The 19029-nt window shown below is 53.0% G+C and overlaps 1 protein-coding gene across 26 annotated transcripts in view; it reads left to right on the top strand.

Annotated features, from left to right (window-relative positions):
* The window catches only part of TNS3 (tensin 3), a 260591-nt gene that overhangs the window by 92263 nt on the left and 149299 nt on the right, over window positions 1-19029 (top strand). For 5 of the 26 annotated variants that reach the window (XM_070264397.1, XM_070264394.1, XM_070264395.1 and 2 more), the window contains one exon: window positions 8764-8944. The exons of 20 other annotated variants lie outside the window; for them this stretch is intronic. The gene's annotated coding sequence lies outside the window, so the exon portion shown is untranslated. Of the gene's footprint in view, window positions 1-8763; window positions 8945-12732; window positions 12901-19029 lie in introns of those variants that run through there. One more of the 26 variants, XM_014738932.3, reaches the window with a different exon arrangement.

The following is a 19029-nucleotide window of genomic DNA, read 5'->3' as shown; positions in this document are numbered from 1 at the left end:
TCTTGGGGCGTAAGCCCACAGAGTGGCCAGCAGGCAGTGGGCACGGGGTTGGGAAGGCTCTCAGAGAGGCTGGCCATGGTCCTCTGCACACTGTCCCTGCCCGTGCAGGTATAACAGGTTTTGTGAATGTGCAGAGAAGCAGGGAGCATGTTTGTGGGAAGTGTTTAAGGAGGAGCCTCTGGTTATGAATAGACCTGGGCGTTGGGCAGGGTTATGCAGTCTCTGGTATCCCAGAGCTTTCCAGGGAGAGGCCAGCAGACGGACCTCTGGACCTGTATTAAGTCAGAGTGAGCCCCAGCCGGAGCAGGAAGACCCCTTCCATTCCCTCCGGGGGGCGAGCAGGAGCCAGGCTGGCCCTGGCAGAGCCCAGCAAGTTCCCAAGATGGTTGTCGTTGCCTGACCCTGGCCCGTGGCCTCCGCAGCGGCCTTCAGTGTCTCCCCCAGGTGCCGGCCGGCCGGCTCCCCGTGGGCGGAGAGCTCCCAGGGCTCGGGGTTCATGCTCCCCCCCCAACCACAGGCCAAACTTTGGTCCACACTCTGCTTAGATTTCACCATTCCCTCCCACGCCCAAAATACCATCTGAGCCTTTGGGTTTTTTCGACTTGGGAGGGTAGAAATCGTCTGGATTTCTGGATTTGGGGGAAGGCGGCGGGTTAGGAGGCCCTGGCGCACCTGCCTTTCCTTTGCAGGAACTCCTGGTCGGCAGGCAGGAGCCTTTCCTTAAGTTTCAGTTCACTGACCTCCTGGAAAGAGGGACAACCCTTCACAAATTAAGAAAAAAACCCACCCACACTGAGCCTCATGTAATAAGCCACCCCCTCTGTAGCAGGGATTTGAAAACGGGCGGGTGGGCCAGATGCTACTGATGGTGGTCGGACCACTTGTAGGTGGACGGACTGCGAGGAGAAGGCAGCAGAATGTTCACCCAGGTCAGCTTCACCCCAGGGTGAGCACAGAGCCTGGCTAATGATTAAAACCCACACAGGCTGCAGGCATCACACCACTGACGGCTTGCCTGCGTCTGTTCCTGTCCTGGGTCAGATGTCAGTGTCCCCGTTATCTCCACGACTGTGTGTGGCACTCACAGTGCCGAGTTCCCACCCCTGGCCATAGCTCCCTGGTGGGCTTGGGGCTGCTTCTGGTCCTGGGCAGCCCTTGTCCATGGGCCCCCAATGCCCTGGCCCTCTGGGGTGACGGGCAGTCAGCTCCTGAGGCACCTTCAGCTTCTCTCCCGGGGACGCCCAGAGGAAATGTTCTCCAGGGAGCGAATGTCCCCAGGTCCGAAGGCTGGAAGGCTGCAGTGGATAAGAAAACCCTGCTTGAGGATTATTTCTTTTATTTTACTGCACAGATTCTGTAGCAATCACATGTGTGAAATGTGGAGCGACCCCTGAAGGCAGTGGTTATGTGTGATGGGTGGTGGGAATAGCAGTGACTGTTGAAAGGGAAAATCGACTGCTTGTTTATTTATTTATTTTTGCTGAGGAAGATTCACCCTGAGCTAAGATCTGCACCAATCTTCCTCTGTTTTATACGTGGGTCACTGCCACAGCATGGCTGCTGACGAGTGGGGTGGTTCCGTGCCTGGGAACCGAACCAGGACTGCTGATGCCGAGCTTGTCGAACTTAACCACTAGGCCACGGGGCCGGCCCCTGCTTATTTTTTTAGTGCCCTGAATCAGGGCAAAGTTAGCATCAGGAGGAGCGTCATATTGGCGCAGCACTTAAATTACCTGAGTGTATTTTACTTGCAGGAGGGGGACTCATTAAAAAAAACACACAACAGCCCTTCCCCCAGAGAAAATCAGCATCTCTGCCTGGGAGAGACGGCATGGGCCAGGAGTGAGTTTGGGAGCCCAGGGTTCTGGAATCAGGTTCCTGCCTAGGTTCTACGTGGCCTGGGTCTCCAAACTTCTGTCTTCTTGTCTGTAAATGGGGGTGTCCGGCTGGCCGGTGTGGTATGTGATGTCCTAGTTTAGCTTGAAGAGTGTCTGTTAGAGAACCGGGGCCTGGGGCAGTTTCTTTCTGCAGGTTGCCGCAGGTGACTTTGAGCTTTCTCGGAGGTCCACTGTTCATTTGCTGTGGACCCTGCACGGCGCGGCAGGCCACCGGGCGGTGGGATGTCTCCATTCTGAGAATCGGGAGTCTCCGCAGTTGTGGCTTCCCCACTGTGGTCACACTGTCTTATTCTCTTGGGGCTTTCGTAACTGCTTTCTCAGCTTTCTTTACAACATTTTCTTTCCCTAGGGTGTTAGGACACAGTTCTATAAAAGAAGAGAGGGAGTTTTGTCCTTCCCGGAGCCCGTGTCCCGTCTGGAGGCTCATCTGTGCAGAAGGAGTGAGGAAAATCATGTGCAGCTGCCCAGGCCTCTGTGTTCCCAACTCTGGTAACGGGAACGTCCCCACTCGGGCCCTCTTCAGGGTGCCCAGGAGCGTGGGGAGCGTGGCGGCGTGTCCCCGTCCCATAAACGGGGTCTGGAGAGCAGGTAGGGGACCAGGGGCCGTGGAGTGCAGACGTGGGCCTGAATCCGGGGGGTGATAGCCGTCAGCCTGTCCCTTTGGGCTGAGATGTCATGTTCTGATCTATACAGCAGATGTTAAAAAGGGCTTACTTCAAAAGAAACAGGTTACCTTTGAGGAACGCTAGAGAACCAAGTCAGTCTGAAAATTGGGAAATAAAGAGAAGCAATCAGCATTTAACCTTCTTTTCTTGTACAAACTGCACCTGAGGGTTAAAAATAGATGAAGAGGGAAAGTTTCATTTAATAGAGGAATTCTGGCTAACAAATGTTGAGGAAGTGATTGAGTTAGAATGTTTCAGACTGCTAATAACTGAATGGCTGGCTCTAGGCCGTGACCCTCTGTAACCTCCTCAGTCACAGAAGGAAGCTGCCCAGGTCATGTGCCTCCTCACGGGAAGTTGGCGGGTACGTGGGCCTCGCGGGAAGGACAGGCTGCCTCTAGGCTGGGTCCCTGGCAGAAGTCAAACCAGTGACACCACACCCAGACCCATCCACAGCTTACAGGAAACGCCGCAAGGGATCTGAAATAATTCCAGAGGGGTCAGCAAAACCCAGAATGGGGAAATTCTGCTGGGTGAAAAGATCCCCAGTCATTTTGAAATAGATTGGAAGAGGAGGAGAAGAACCTGTGTTGTGAAAGAACTGAAGAGAAATATTAAATAAACATTGTACGACTTTATTTGGATCCTGATTCAAACAATCAGACTGTAAAAAAACAAAACCGAAACCAAACTCCTAAGACAGAGAAATTTGAACATCGATTAGATATTTGGTGGCATTAAGGAATTATTGCTAGTTTGTTGTAATTTTTTTGAGTCTTTATTTTCTAAAGATTCGCACTGAAATATCCGTAGATGAAGTGATGTGATGTCTGGGGTTAGCTGTACAAAGATCCAGTGAGGGGCTGCGGGGGGTGGGTGTGTGGATGTAGTTCTTTTGGGAAACTGTGGAAGCTGGGAGCCCCGGGAGCTCAGGACCCCAGCCTCCATTTCCCAGCGTTATTGTGCAGGATGCAGGCCATGTATGTATAGAGCTCAGGGCTGGCCGGCGACCCAGGCCCAGTGGCCAGTAGCTGTTTTTCATTATTACACGAATCGCTAACCAGTGTTTCCTGAACCACTGCGCTCACTGTCCTGCACAGTTATCTGCCATTACCTAATGGCTCGGGGCTTGCCCGTGGGTCGTCAGTGTGGCATTCCCGACTGTTGACATCTAGAAGGACATTGCGTCTGCGTGATGAAGTGTTTCACTGAAAACCTGCTGAGTTCATCAGCACATGACACAGAGTTGATACATTGTTTTCTAAATGACAACCTTGTTCTGCATAAGGGTTGTTTCAGACTAGCCAAGTGCATTCTTATTCTTTTCCCTGGGAAAATCATATACCTCCCTCCCCAGAGGGATTAACGTTAATATGATTTGCTCATGGGAAGAAATCCAGTCAAGGTGCAGATACTGAGTACGTGCGGATTTTGACTCTGTGTAATGAAGAACTTTCGAAAATTGAGTTAAAAACAGACTTGGACGTGTATGAGATAGGGAGCTGCCTGTCTTTCAAGTAAAGGCTGACAGGGCCACTGTGGTGGTCTTTCCTAAGGTGATTGGGAGAGTAGGAGACCGAGTGAAAGGGACCTTGAGGGTTACTTTAATGAAGCCAGTGTTGTATTTGGTAACAAGGTTTTTAGTACAAACCAAGCAAAGCACAAGTAGTTTAGGTTAGTGGTTCTCAAAACATGGTCCCAGACCAGCAGCATCAGTGTAAACCTGCTAACTTAGAAACAAATTCTCTGGACCCTTCCCCAGACCTGTTGAATGAGAAATTCTGGGGTGGCGCCCCCAGATCTCTCTTTTCACAAGCCTTCGCAGGCGACTGTGATGCCAGCTGAACTCTAGAAGGAGACGTCCTCCTGGGTGGGTGGGACCACTCTCAGCGATCCTGGCGGTGTGTGGGAGCCTGGTGTGGGGATGACTGAGGACGGGGCAGCCTCGGGGGTCCCTTGCTCTTAGGAACAGCCTTTCGTTTCCTGGTTCTTTTCTCCTCTCCCTCCTGAGTGGTCCTCTCGTCCATGCTCTAGAATGCAGAGCCAGAGTCTTCAGAATCTCTCTAGAAAGCGCTCCATGCTCCTCAGCGGGAGGCATCGGCAGGTGGATAGAAATGCTCAGGTGGAAAGCAGTGCTCAGGGTGAGAGAGTGCGTGTCTTTGGAAGGAACTGTTGCAGCATCTACTTCTCTGCTTCCACTTTTCTTCCAAGGAGGAAGGAGTCCTCTGAGGCGTAGCTCATGTGGAGCATGTGTCCTCGGTATAAAGAACTGGAGTCACATACGTTTGCCAGGTTATTTCTTAAGTGAGTCAAAGATTCAATGATCTACAAAGTTATGTAAATTAAATTACAGTCAGTCCTCAATATTTATGAATTTTGTATTTGCAAATTTGCCTACTTGCTAAAATTTCTTCGTAATCCCCAGATTGACATTCCCTGTGCTTTTCTGATCATTCATGGATGTGCTCAGAACTGCAGAACATTTGAGCTGCCTGCCGCGCACGTCGCCAGCTGAGGTTGAACAACAGCAGACGCTATGGCCTTCTTGTTTCGGCTCTCATACCAAAAGTAAATAAGTGTCCTTTTCCAGGTGTATTTAGTGGCACGTTTTTCGCATTTTTGTCCATTCTGTTAGTGATTTCACTGTTTAAAGTGGTCCCCAACTATAGTGCTGAAGTGCTGTTCAGTGCGCGGAAGCACGAGAAGGCGGTCCAGTGTTCATGGTGACTTTTTAGAACCTGATGACGGCAAACAGCAAGAGTTGGCTGCAAATGATTAGTTACATATTGACTAGGGGTCCTCAAACTGCTCCACTGTCAAGTTCTCACCTGAGAACTACCTTTTCCCTGACCTGCCAGTCAGAGTAAAAAGAGCCCAGCCCACTTTCCGGCTGCCTCCCAGTGAACCTTGGTGGGCAGTGCTCGTACCAATGCCAGAGGCTGGCAGAAGGAGAGGCCAGGCTGGGAGGAATCCCGGCTGGAGGGCTCACTCATCTTGGCTTCTTGGGGTGCCAGGGAGGTGGGGAATTTGACAGTCCACCGTGGTGGAGTGTGAACTTGGGTCCTGAGTGCCAGCTCTGCCACTCAATCGCTGTGTGACTTTGGGTGTGTGGCCTCAGCTTGCCAGGCCTGGTCCTCAACTCCCTTTTGGCAAAGTGCGGATGGTAAGGGTTCCCAGCTTGGGGCTGCAGTCAGGGTCCCAAAAACCGGTGCCGGGAAAGCACTTTGCACTGCATCTGTGCTGGAGTAAGTGTGGGACGTGTGTTGCTCTGCTCTTCCCATATGGTGTCAGCAGTAATGGGGATGATTGTTGCTTGCATGTCACGTGTCATCTATTTGCTTTCACATGCAGTCAAGCCTGTCATTTAAGACGATCAGAATTTGCAGGTGGTTATCGAATTGAATGTGAGTTAACTTGCAGAATCCTAAATGTTCCTCACGTTAGCATTTGATTGTGCCTGAAACAGACAACAGTCACTGTCTGTCTTTGATGTACGGATCCGCCCTGTCTTTGAGTTCCGTCCAGGGGCTGGGGTTCCCCTGTCCTGTTTTTGCATAATTTATACCCACAAGGAGTCCTCTGAAATTCCCCATTTGGGCTTCCTCAAAGTGTTATGAAAGCTTAAAGAGATTTACGAGATAATCTGACCACATCAATGCTCTGGGTCTGCCCTGTGTCTTACAGCTGTCCCACAGCCCCTGATTAAGTTGGGAGCACTTGGTGACCCTGCCTTTTCTGAGATGTGGACACCTATGTTCACAGCAACAACAGATCTCTTCTTAGGCTCATGTTTTGTTGGTTTGCACAATATTTTGTTCAACTCTGCAGTGACATTAGCCAGTGCATCCGGCATGAATAGATGAGAGCAGACACGGTGGGCTCCCGGTAAACTTCCAAGTTGATGTAGGATGCGGTACAGGATTACAGATGCTGGCGCCGAGCGTCCAGCGAGCAGCACTGGGCAACAGGTGTTTGGCTGGTTGCTCCATTCGTTCTGGAAGACAATTAATGGTCAGGGGGAGGGCTATAGGGCAGTTTGGTGGGACCTCACATACCTGGTTCTTGGAGGGCACAGAGTTCAATTCCCATCAGCAGGCAGTGAGGACCCCAGCTTTCCTGCAGCTTTCACAGCTGCTCTGGCCAGACGCCCCTTCCATTTCCCCTCCACGTGTGTCTGTCTCTTCTTGAGTGTGATACCTTGCCATCCAGCCTTTAATTCCACACTCACAGTCTTATATGTACCTCTCTTTCTCATTGTAAGCTTCTCAAATGAGGGAAATACGCTCTCTTGTGTTTTTTCAGCTCCAACTTTGCAGTGGGCCTGTACACATAGTAAGTGCTGGGAAAAATAACCGTTGAAGTTAATTGTTCAGTAAATTAACTTTCTCATGGGGGTATGTGTGGATTATGTGACCTAATCTGTAAATATATGATATCCAAGTTATATACACAAGACTCCTGGTGCAGGGTGTTGTTTAGGGTTGATCCTTGATCAACTTTCGCTAAACTGGAGGGAATCTGACAGGGGAATTGCCGAGTGGTGGAGCATCCTGGGTCTTTGCTGCCCTAATATTTTACAGTTTCCATCAGCTCTTCCCAATCACGTGAATAATTTCCACCCACAGGGTTGGTTTTCCCCAGTGTTTTCTTTACGTCCAGTCAAGAAGGAGAGAGGACTTCTCACGGGGTGCCTGGTGCGGCTCTAGCAGGAGGCCATTTTGGCTCCACCCCTGTGCGCCTCCCCCTTGCTCTGTTCCAGGTGCACACAGTCAGCCCTCACTTCCTGGAGGGAGAAGGCCAGGCAGAGGGAGGGGACAAGGTGGGGAGCGGTGGGGGCAGCTCTTGGTCTGCAAATACGCATTCACTGAGGCCTCTGGAGTGCCAGTGCTGGACCTGCTGGCAGTTCCAATGTGGTTTCTCTCGTTATGGAATTTACCTTCTAGGTGCTGTGGGGTCAGGGCTGCATGCAGAGAAGTTCTGGGGGACAAGGACATCAGTTTCATAACTACCCGCACCCCCCAAATGCCTCTTTAATTTTGCCAGGGCACTTCCTTTTGGGGAAAGAGACTCAACCATGCTCTAATAGAAAAGAGTGGAATGAGCTCTTCCCCTTTCAGACCTCTGCTCGCTCCAGAGCCCGATGCGCAGTCCTAGAAGTTATAGCACTCTTCTTTCCCAGAGACGAGCTACAGGAAGTTCTCGTGGCAAGAATCCTGAAGTAAATTACACTTATAGGAGTTTCTCCTGAGGGAATCACTAAGGATGATGAAAATTTTTAACTGCAGAATGTTTGTCACAGCATAGTTTATAAGAGTGAAAATTGAGAGACCAATAACATTCAGGTATAGGGGAAATTACGTCCCAGCTAGACATTGGATACCACGTGCTATTGAAAACTACTTCGTGGAAGAAAATCTGATGATATGGACTTACAGTGCTACTCTATTTTTAAATAAGTGTGTGTGGAAAAAAGCCAGGAAGGATCTATTCTGTGTTGCTAACTGTTGTTGTCTTGGAGTGTGCGAAGGAGTGGGTAGATGGGTCCATCTCCTTCTTTGTGTGTCTCTACTTTCTGAATTTTCTACAAGAAAATAACTTGCTTTTATCGTAAGAAAGAAAATAAGTGAGCACTTGTTATTTTTAAAATAGTACAGCAGGAGGCTGGCCTCGCAGTGCTGCGGTGGGCTCTGGTCTGCAGTGAGGCGGAGGCTGAGTGGGCCCGGCAGAGGGTGCAGTGCCTGCGTGGGACTGACTCCCAGCCGCGTGTGCACCTGAGGGAAAGGCTGGGAAGACCAGTTGTTTCTCCTGTAGAATGCTCTGCCAGCCTCCTGCTTTCCATCACTCATCTCGGTGCAGACTGATTTGATTTTATTATTTTGTTTTTATTACTTTCGGATTCAATTTGTACTGGACATCTGAACTCCCTGAGTGTAGAAAGGAAAAAAAAAGAGATTGGTGGATCTAAGAGGCGTTGCCATTCTAAACCTGGTCATGGGCCCATGTGGCAGTCCCAGATTGAAGCCCCAGAGTTTAGAGGATGGATTTGAAAATATCACACTGTCACCTTTTTTTTTTTTGGAGGAAGATTGGCCATGAGCTAACATCTGCCCCCAATTCTCCTCTTTTTTTTTTGCTGAGGAAGAGTGGCCCTGAGCTAACATCTGTGCCCATCTTCCTCCATTTTATACATGGGACCACAGAATGGCTTGATGTGCGGTACAGAGGTCTGCACCCGGGATCCAAACCAGCAAACCCCAGGCTGCTGAAGTGGAATGTGCAAACCAACCACTATGCCACTGGGCTGGCCCCTGTCACCATTTCTTAAATGAAGTGGGATGCCCAATGCTTAGCTATTGAAGCTGCCCTTTGGCAGAGACCCAGGTGAGTATCCTGTCTGTCTGTACATGTGGGGAGGGGCCGCTGGGCCTTGCACCCAGGGCACTGACCTTAGACAACCGTGGCTTCCACAATTTAGTCAGGTGACCTTGGGCAGGTCAGTTAGGTGGCAGGAACTTTGTTTCTTCACCTGGAAAAAGGGAGCAACGTTTCAGTGAGGAGTAAGATCATGGGCGGTTTTTGTCCAATGTATCACGTTATATACATGGTATAGATTTTGACTGATGTTAAGTTGGGATGAGACTCATTTTGTTGATAGGTTCTGTTGATAGGGTTGATCCAAGAAAACTTATTTCCTGGTGTTTATCAGCGTTCTTTGGGTCTAGTTACTATGTCATCTTCTCAAAGTCTTCTGAGTGGCTCGCTCACTTGTCAGAGAATAACTTGGAAATCAAATTTTCCTTAGTGCAGAAGCAAGTATCAGTGAGGAAAGCCATCAGGGTCAAGCTCCTCTGTTTCTGGACTGCCAGGAGCATGAGTAGGGCACGGCTCAGACAGCCCCGGGTGAATGTCACTCCCCTGGTCATAGATGAGGACTCGAGTGGACAAGGCCCACCTGACTGAGCCAAGAGTGTCTTGTCGTGGACACAAAGCTGGGATTTGAGCCCAGCTTTTGCCAGTTCTAGGTCCTTTCCTGGGGTCTGCCCACTGACATGATGGTCAGGACGATGACAGAAATGCTGGGAGGCACCATTTTGGGTGGTAGTTGGAGGAGCTGTTAAACCCTGGCGATGGAATTAATTTGAAGTTCCAGAGAAACAAGGAGCTATTTTTGGTTTCTGAGTGGCCGAAAAACATGCTGGGGAGTGGCGTTTTTGAAAGCTTGGTTTCAGGCAGTGGAAAGGAGTTAATGTGATATTGTGATGTATGATAAGAAATATATATTTGCTCTTCGTCCCTGAAAACACTTGGAATTTCCTAAGTGATGAGAGCCATAACGGTGTCCTTTGTTATGTTAATGGGGTCCCGGAAAGCACCTAAGGATGGGGCTGGTTGCCAGTGGAGCCAAGCCAGTGAGTCCAGGGTTGGGAATTTTAGTCCCACCTCCAGTCCTCAACCTGGAGGTTGAGCCAATCACCAGTGGCTAATGATGTAATCAATCACGCTTATGCAATGAAGCCTACTTAAAAACCCAAAAGGACAGGGTTCAGAGAGCTTCCTGGTTGGTGAACGCGTGGAGATTTGGGGAGAGTGGCTCCTGGCCAGAGCATGGAAGCTCCGCCCTCTTTCTCCATACCTTGCCCTTCGCATCTCCACCATCTGGCTGTTCCTGAGTTACATCCTTTTTATGATAAACCAGTAATCTAGTAATTAACCAAATCAAGTTGTTCTTTTCTCCCTTTTTTTCCTGGAGAGCCTGTTTTAAATATTTATCAGAACACTATAGGGGCCAGCCCGGTGGTATAGTGGCTAGGTTCATGTGCTGTACTTTGGCAGCCTGGGGTTTGCAGGTTCGGATCCTGGGCGTGGACCTAGCACCGCTCTTCAAACCACGCTGTGGCGGCATCCCACGTAAAATAGAGGAAGATTGGCACAGATGTTAGCTCAGCGACACTTTTCCTAACCAGAACAACAAAAAAGAGAACACTATAGGGAGAGTGAAATTGGAGGAATGAGGTCCTGTCCTGTGGGTCGTGTCCTGTGGGTCGTGTCCTGTGGGTCGTGTCCTGTGGATCATGTCCTGTGGGTCACGTTGGGCCCTTGGATGTGAGGTGCAGCCCTGCCCATGCAGCCCAGGGAGTCGGGGGGGGGGGGGCGGCGCTTTCCCCTGCTGGGTGGAGAGGCTCCTGCAGAAGTGCTCCCAGGAGGAGGACCTGCCTTTTCCTCTGGACGCCTGGCGTTCACCTGCCCCTGCGGTGCCCTGGGCCTCCCTTCTCAGGAACTGCGTGCTGCTGGCATTGGCCCCAGACCCTTGGGGAGGGGTGTGGAGAGGAAGCTTCCTCTGCCGAGCGAGCAGCCTGCAGACTGGACCTCTCGCTCCTGGCCCTCCTCATGCCTGACCTCTCCTGAGGGCCCAGCCCCTTCTTATTTCCACAGATACCCTGGGCACTGCTTGGGAGGCCCCAGCTCAAGTGGATGCCCTCTGTCCACAGCAGTGGAGGCTGAAAGCCCAAAGGGGCCTGGTTTTGATTTGAGCACTGTCTGTCCAGTGCCCAGCAGGAGCAGATGCTCACTGGCACCTCGCTGGACATGTGCGTGAGAACGTGGACACAGCTTCGAGAAGGCTCTGGTCCACCTCCGAGTGGTCAAGTGCACTGGGCTGCTGGGGAAGCTCCTCTGCTTGTCTCTTCCTGGGCATCCCTCACCCTGACGGTACCAGGCCAAGTTCATCCAGCCTGCCCTGGGCTGCTTCTTCGTGCGTTGTTGGTCTGCCTGGCCAAGGCTGCCGTGGTTGAGAATGCTGCTGCTGGAAATTTGCTGGCCTTTTTGAGAGAGCTGGGTCCCCAAGCTTGGTGTGCTCTCGGTCACCACGAAGTAAGGAATACACAGCCTGTCCTCAGGGCGCCACACCTGGCCAGTCTGCTCCCCCAGCAGAGCATGTCCCTCCCTGTAGAATGCAGGTGGTGGGCTAGAACCTTCTCTCTCTTTACAAGGCCAGTGATGGTGAAGGGTGTGGGCCGTGGGCCTAGGTGCCTCTCCGACCAGTTCTCACAGCGATCCTGCGAGGCTGCCTTTGTCAGCCCATTTCACAGAGGGGAGAATCGAGGCTCAGATGAGTCAAAGTCCTCTTTGGTCTCCCAGTCTGCTGATGTGCCAGGTGAAGGGACAGGTGGCCCGCTCAGCCCGAGCCTCCCATGCTCTCCCAGAAGCCCCTGCTGGCCCGCGGGAGCTGAGTCGGCCTGAGGCAGAGCGCCCAGCCTGTCAGCTTGGGGCTCCCTTTGCATCTGGCCTGGAAGGAGACCCCTCGCCTTTTCCTCTGGAGCCATCGAGCCAGAGGCGGGGTTTGAGGGCCAAGCGGGCCCTCCCCGTTCCCCTCTCTGTGGTCCTCTTTATGGGTAGGAATGTTCCTGTTATGAAATAATTGAGAAAAGTAAGAGAATATGTGTATGTGAGGCGTAATTATAAAATGAGCCCTCGTGAATCTCCTTCTTAAGGGACATAACTGACCATTTAATACCGAAATCCGTCCGAGTGTCGCCAGTGTAGACAGTGGTGGGGGTCTGACAGCGGGACGGGCCCTGCTCCTGGGCAGCTCCTCACACGGCTGCGGCCCACCCTTGCCCTTGTGGCTCTGAGTGTCAAGTGACTGATTCAATCCAGCCTTGACAGGTCGGGTGGCCTCTGAAGCCACCGTGTCCCCAAGATCTGACCTGTGCCCAGCTGCCATCTCCCTTTCTGTTTTGTTCTCTGGGAAACTTGGAGCCCAGGAGGGCACAGAAGTTTTTGGTGCCCCTGTGTCTCTCTGGTCTGGCTACGTCGTTTGACCTGGTTTTTGTGTTTTCTTGGTTTTGGTTAATTAACAGGGACAGAAGGTGGGCACCAGGCACTTGCTAGGTTCTGGGGCACGGGCCTGAGTACCTGCCCTCCCAGGAACCCACCACAGCTTTCTCTCCTGGGGGAAGCTTGGCAGACAGGGGACCCCTGCCCTGTCTGCACCCCAGGAGGGCAGGCCTCCAATCATGGGTCCTGGGAGGACGCAGCCGGTGCAGCGCTCTGCTCTGCGCAGCCCTTCCTGCTCCCTCTCTGGTCCCTGCAGGGCCTCGGCAGACAGCGTCCAGGGCCCTGCCTGCAGGCGTGAGAACTGCACCTGGTGCCCGCCTCGGCTGCTGCCCACACCTTCCCACTCACGGCGGCGCTGTCCCACCTGCTGAACCGCTCCTGCCGCCACGTTGGCCAGTGGCAGGGAGAGGGGCGCGGAGGAATGGCAGGGAGGAAGCCCGGTGGTCTGAGGGAGCCGCTTCAGGAAGGAGAAGTCCTGGCCACCCGCCCCTTCCAGCACAGTGAGTGCCGCCCCGCTGGCGGGCGGGTCTGCACCGGCTGCGTCTGTCTCTGGCGCCCCCGGGCTCTTTGCTCAGCTCCTGGCTCTGCAGCGAAGGGGCTGTGAAAGTTTCCTTGAGTGCCAGGCCCTGGTGCTGTCCCAGGCGCCTGCTTCCTGGGCTGTGTTTCTGAGCCCTTCGGCCCCCAGCCCCTCTGGGGACCTCAGACTTGGTCGTAAAAGCTCCCGCCTGGGGGACGCCACCCTTCCTCCCTCCGTATGGTTCAGACCAGCCTGCGCTTCTCAGAATTCCAAGCATTTGGTGACAAATAAGCACAGATATAATCTCAGTCTGAACAAAACCTTGATCTTGTAGTTCAGTGGGGGCGAAATGATATTATTTTGGTTTCCTGACTTGTGTATTTATTTATATTTTGGTGAGGCAGACTCGCCCTGAGCTAACATCTGTTGCCAATCTTCGTTTTTTTTGCCTGAGGAAGATTGTTGCTGAGCTAACATCTGTGCCAATCTTCCTTTATTTTGTATGTGGGACACCACCAGAGCATAGCTTGATGAGCGGTGTGTAGGTCCATGTCCGAGATCCGAACCCACAAAACCTGGGCCACCAAAGCGGAGCGCATAAATTTAACCACTGTGCTGCAGGGCTGGCCCCAGCTGGGTATCTTTTTTTCTGGCAATTCTTGGTAATCGCTGCCCACCTTTAAGAGCATTAAGAAGAAAATTCAGGGTGGGTAATCCTGATAATGAGTTTGTTTCTGGTGTTCTCATTCTGGAAGGGAAAAATGTCTTGCTGGCTGTCTGACTTTAGGGAAATTACTTTCCATCTCTGAGTCTTATTTCTCTGCCGGTAGAATGGTGCTGCGGTCTCAGTTGGTTACTGCATTTAGGGTGGATTTATGGGGAAATTGCTTTTGAGGGGCCAGTCTCTGCCTGGCACCCCAAACGATGATTGACTGCATAGCTGATATTTATTTAGCTCTTGTTACCTGCCAGGCGCTATTCTTAGCCCTATACACGTGTCGCCTTATTTAATCCTCCCAACACCTCCACTTTCCAGATGAGGAACCAATCGCGGACAGGTTGAATTACCAGGGTCAGGCAGCTCTGAAGGTGGCAGAGCTGGCTTCTGTCCCAGGCATTGGGACTCCAAAGCCTGTGCCTGCCTGCTTGGTGGTGAATGAATGAATGAACAAATGAATGCCTTGAAGTTTGTCCACTGCACATGGCTGGTTGTTGCCTTTGGAAAAGGTTTTAAATGTATTTTTTCTCCATGTGCCTGGGGACACAAAAACCAAAAGTGCAGGGGGTTTCAGCTGACCTCTTCAGAGGCCCCGGCCGCCGAGGTCTGTGCCCTGCCGCCAGGCCCCCTGCGCCCCCTTGTGAATCTGGCTTGCATTACGCAATGTCCGTTTTGTTCCTTTTTACGGAACCATTCACACTGCGGGTTTCAGGGCTGGTCCGCACAGCTGGGAGCAGCACATGGCCCGGAGACTCTGGGGAAGCTGGCGTCCTGGCTGCGTTTTCAGGCCTTGCCAAGATTCCTGGTGTGGCGTCCACAAAAGGTCTTTCTCTCTTTGCTCGTCATTCAAAGGCAGAGAGGGCGAGGGGAGGGGGGAAACAGAGGCCCAGTCTTTCAGCTGCTCCAGCCCAGGGACCCTGTGCTGCCCTTCCCCGCAGTGAGCAGGAGCCAGGGGGGAGCCTGGCGAGTGGCGACCAGCTCCCTGGTGGTTGGCGGTGTGCCCAGTGCCGATCTCTGCTTCATGTGCCGGTTCAGGGGCAGGGAAGCTCATGAACTGCTTCTCACAGGGTGGGCATGGGGCTTCCAGCAGAAAGCACCAGCGAGAACGAGAGTTAGGTAGCCAGTCCCGGGGTGGGCACAGCATGCTGAGTCCACCCCGGCAGTGCGCAAAAGCCACGTTCTGCAGCTCTGGAGGAGAGGACGGGGGCTGCAGAGCTTAGACGAGGATTCACACAGCTAGTTATTTCTGCACAGGTGAGGTCGGCGCAGCCAAGAAGACCGTGAGCGTTTACCGAGTTGTCTGGAGTTGATGCTTCACCACCGGCTAGTCAAAGGACAGTTTCTTCCGAAATAAGCACCCCCAGTTCCATTGATTCCAAAGTTATAACTGTGCGAAGGCGTGGAGAATTACTGCTTTTCATCTGCTCTTCTTTTAGATGCCAAGTCTGTTTAAGGCACTTGGGTACACTTATTTTTCTTAGCCTGCAGATAAAGCTGACTGGGTATTTATTACTGAAATGTAAACGCAGCTTCCCTGTGCCTCCTAACGCAGCCAGGTCATCCTGCCGACACTTTGAACTTAGCGGTGGCTTTGTTCCTTCCTTCGTCCTGCACATCCGAGTTCTGCCATTTGTAGGATGCCGCCCCAGTGCTGAGTTGCATCTGGGCACTGGGCAGCCAGCGCCTCTGCTGTGTCTTCACAGGCGGAGCTAGAGCTTAGACAAGAATTCACACAGCTAGTTATTTCTGTGCATTTGAGGTGAGTGCAGTCAAGAAGACCAAGACAGATGGACATATAAATGGAGTCGGACCAGGGGCTGCTTTGCTGGGGAGATGACATATGAGCTGAGAGCTCCAGGTAGGACTTGGATAAGTGGATGGGGAGCATTCCAAACTGTGCACAGCATGTGCAGAGGCCCTGGGGCAGGAGGGAATGGAGTGTGTGAGGGGAACTGAAAAGTGGGTTGTGATGCAGGGATGGAGAGTGAGGGAGATACCTGATGCATCAGGCAGTGGGGTACGGGCCAGCTCACCGAAAACCTGGTGGGCCAGGCTGAGTCCCCACCCTAAACCCAGCAGCAGCAGCTGCAGCAGCAGAACGTGGGAACACCACACTAGCATTACCCCAACACAGGCGTGTTTTGCTGCCTGTGAACTCTGCTCTCCAGCTCCCTTCTGCCTGCAGGATTCACACTCAGGCCAAGCCCCCTCCCCCGTCCCGTGTGTGTGTGAGTTTATGTTTACCCCATGCTGGGCCCGTTCTCGGTGTGGCACAGACCTTGGCTGCCCAGCCCCACTATGGCCTTCCAGAGTGGGTTGCTGTAGTTGTCAGCCCATTTTGTGGATGAGGAGCCTGAGCAGCTGCCCAAGGTCCCAAGGCTCGAGCCTTTGGCGATCTTGTCACCTGTACTTACAGAGACACCTTCAGCCAAAGGAGAGCAGGCCTGGCGATGCTGGGACACCCTGCAGGGCTAACCCTGTCTCCATGTCCACTGGCTGTGTGGCCCTGCAGTCACAGATGCCCAAGGGTGGGCGTGGTGAGGGGGTGTGTGTGCCCAGCTCTGGCTCCACTGCTTACCTGCTGTGTGACGGGGACGTGCTCTGAATATCTTCCCCTTGGCTTTCCCTGTTGGTGAGTTAGAGGGGTAATGCGGTACATGCCGTGTAGCCGCTGTTGTCACTGTCCCTACCAGCACCCGAGCCTGCCAGGTGGTCCTCTACGTTCTGGTTGGGCCACGAGGTGTCCGTGCTGTGTTGTTTCTGTGTTAGGTTTGTTAAGCATCACTTTTCACAGAAGTGACGGTGCTATAGGATGGGGACTGTCTGAGGTCCTGCTGGCCCTGCATGGTCCCTAACCCCCAGGTGAGGTGCAGACTGCGAGGCCTGCGCTGGAAAGACCAGGAGAGTGGCGGAGGCTGAGGCAGGTGAATGGCCTCCCCGAGGTCACAGGTGGACCCAGACAGTCTGGTGTGGAATCATGTCCTGTGACAAAAACTGGGACAGTTTCTCCCAAGAAAATTGTCTTCACGCCTGTGCCAGCCAGTCCTGCCTCTCACCCTATGGCTAACACACCGTGAGGCGTGAACCAGGCTCTCTTATTAATGCGAAGTTCGTGTTGGCACACAAATCTCGTGGTGGTCGCCATCCTCTCTTGAAAGGTGGCCTCATGAGTGTATATCCCTCACTGCAAAATTGCTATTGCTACGTCTTTTTCAGATATAAAAATAACCCATTAACAAGGAAATGAGTTTTAATAATTTCAAACATACATTGGGCGAGAGAGCCCCTGTGGGCGGGTTGGCCAATTCTTTACCTGGTGGAGCGCTCCTCTTTGCTGTTGACCAGCGACTCGTGGATTCCAGGGCTGGGCTGGGCCTTCCAAGCCCTGGGTCCCAGCTCTCATTTTATCAGAAGAGACTGATGCCCAGGGAGGCTGCTGACTCCCTCAGTCCCAGGACCACTTAGTGGTCCAGCCCGATGAGCTCCAGGCCCCGCCAGAAGCAATGCACTCAAGGAGCTGTGACGCCTGGAGCCGCGCAGTGTACCTTTTGCAGGTTTAACCTTCAGCACACATTCCACTGGTGCCTTGTCCCTTCCCCTGCTTTTTTCTTAGCGCCTTTAGAAGTTGCAGGCTGTGATAAGTGTGTGCCAAAGGGGCCACAGGTGAGGGAGGCTGGGCCGGTGAGGCGGGTGGAGAGTGCTTTGTCTCCCTGGATGCCTGGAGAGCACAGGAGGCGGTGCTGCTGTCTCCTGGGCCCGCGGCGTCGGTCATAAAATGGTGGGCGCATCCTGGAGCCCAGAGCCTCGAAGCCTTCCCGGGAAGGTGGGCCAGCAGATCGCTTTCTGCAAAACAGCAAGAGAAAAGGAGTTTGCAGCACAGTCCTAGAGGCCTGTGGCCCACAAGCAGACACTTTCTTAAACTTCTTTCACAAGGTTAGGGTGCAGGGTTCCTCGTGAGCAAGGGACCTGCTTCAGTAAACTTTTAGTAAGTTGGCCTCTCAGTCGTTCTTGGGCAGTGAAATGTGGTGTATGAGGGGGGCTTCAGTTTGTGAACTCCAAGAGTAGATATAGGCTTTGCTTTTGAGTAAGGACCGGCAGAGACATCGTATCCCTGAGTCCCCTTCCTGACAAGCACAGGGTTTGGCAAGTCGTGCCCTTTCCAGTGGGCCTGGGGCATACCTGTCGCCATCTGCTGCTCAGCAGAGCTTCCTGAGCACCGAGGGTCCTCTCCCGGTGTACCCGGGTCCCGTCACTGGCACGTCATCCACTTGGTTCTGAATGGAGGGTTTCCCCGTCGGGGGATTTCAGTGCACATCCGACCTCGGAAGCTGGCTTAGAAGTGGAGAATTGCGCATGGTTTCTCTCTCCCGCTCGGCTTAGGGCAAGACTAGCTCCCCCAGAGAAGCTCTCCTAACCTCACTGAGTTTAGTTTGATCTGGGACAGGCAGGCAGGACAGACTGTGGACAGTCGAGGGTCTGGGAATCGCAATATCGTTTGGTGTCAGAAGTGGGTACCACATCTTAACTGTGTGATTCTAGTCTTTCTGATGCTCGTTTCCCAAGCTGTGAAACGAGGATGATGATTTCTGCTTCCTGGGGCTCCCGCTGACAGCCAGGTGGCGGACCAGGTGTGGGCTGCTTCCTGACCGCAGGCACCTGTGGCCTGTTACAGGACAGTGCTGGTGGCATGGTGCTGCCTTCCATAGTGTGCACTGTTGCCTGGGCACAGCCGGCTGCTCTGAGGTTTGGGGGCAGGAGGGCGAGGAATGGTCCAGGCTGGCTTTCTCTCCAGCCGTGCGGGGCCCCTGGATTGGCAGGAGGGCCTCCCTTCATCCTGGGGACCCCCCTCCTGTCACACTTCCCTTCATGCACCAGTTCTGGCCCCAGTGGTCCTCTTGCTCCTCCCCAAGATGCAGACAGGCCTACCGCAGGGCCTTGGTGTTGGCTGTGCTCTGCCTGAGATGTGTTCCCTTTGCTGGATCTCCCTCACTGCAGGAATCCTCAGCCCCTCCCACAGCACCCCCATCTCCCCTGCAGCTGTGCCCCTCTCCCCCTCTTTGAGGGGTGGGCACCTCACCTGAGGGGTGGCCAGGAGGCCTGGCTGCCTGGCTGGGGTGGGCAGTTGGTAGGAGGTGGTTTCCGGCCCCCGTCATACAGTTAGGTGGTAGGGGGTGCTGGAAGACATAAAGGGCCCTGCCTTCAAGGAGTTCACTCTTTATTGACAGACGTCCACATATGGATCGTGTCTGATTGTTCTAAATCAGTGCAGGTTACTTCAGTCTAAAGTGCTGTAGGACACAGCTGAGCAGCTGCAGCTGCGACAAAGAAATGCTGGGAGGGTGGGCGAGGCCTGGCCTTCTGACTGTAGTTTGCGTGTGCTTGTCTGTGTGTGTT

The sequence above is a fragment of the Equus caballus genome, chromosome 4 (assembly GCF_041296265.1).
Source record: "Equus caballus isolate H_3958 breed thoroughbred chromosome 4, TB-T2T, whole genome shotgun sequence".
Classification (NCBI taxonomy): Eukaryota; Metazoa; Chordata; class Mammalia; order Perissodactyla; family Equidae; genus Equus; species Equus caballus.
The sequence above is the reverse complement of the archived record's forward strand: the minus strand, read 5'-3'. Positions and strand labels throughout refer to the sequence as shown.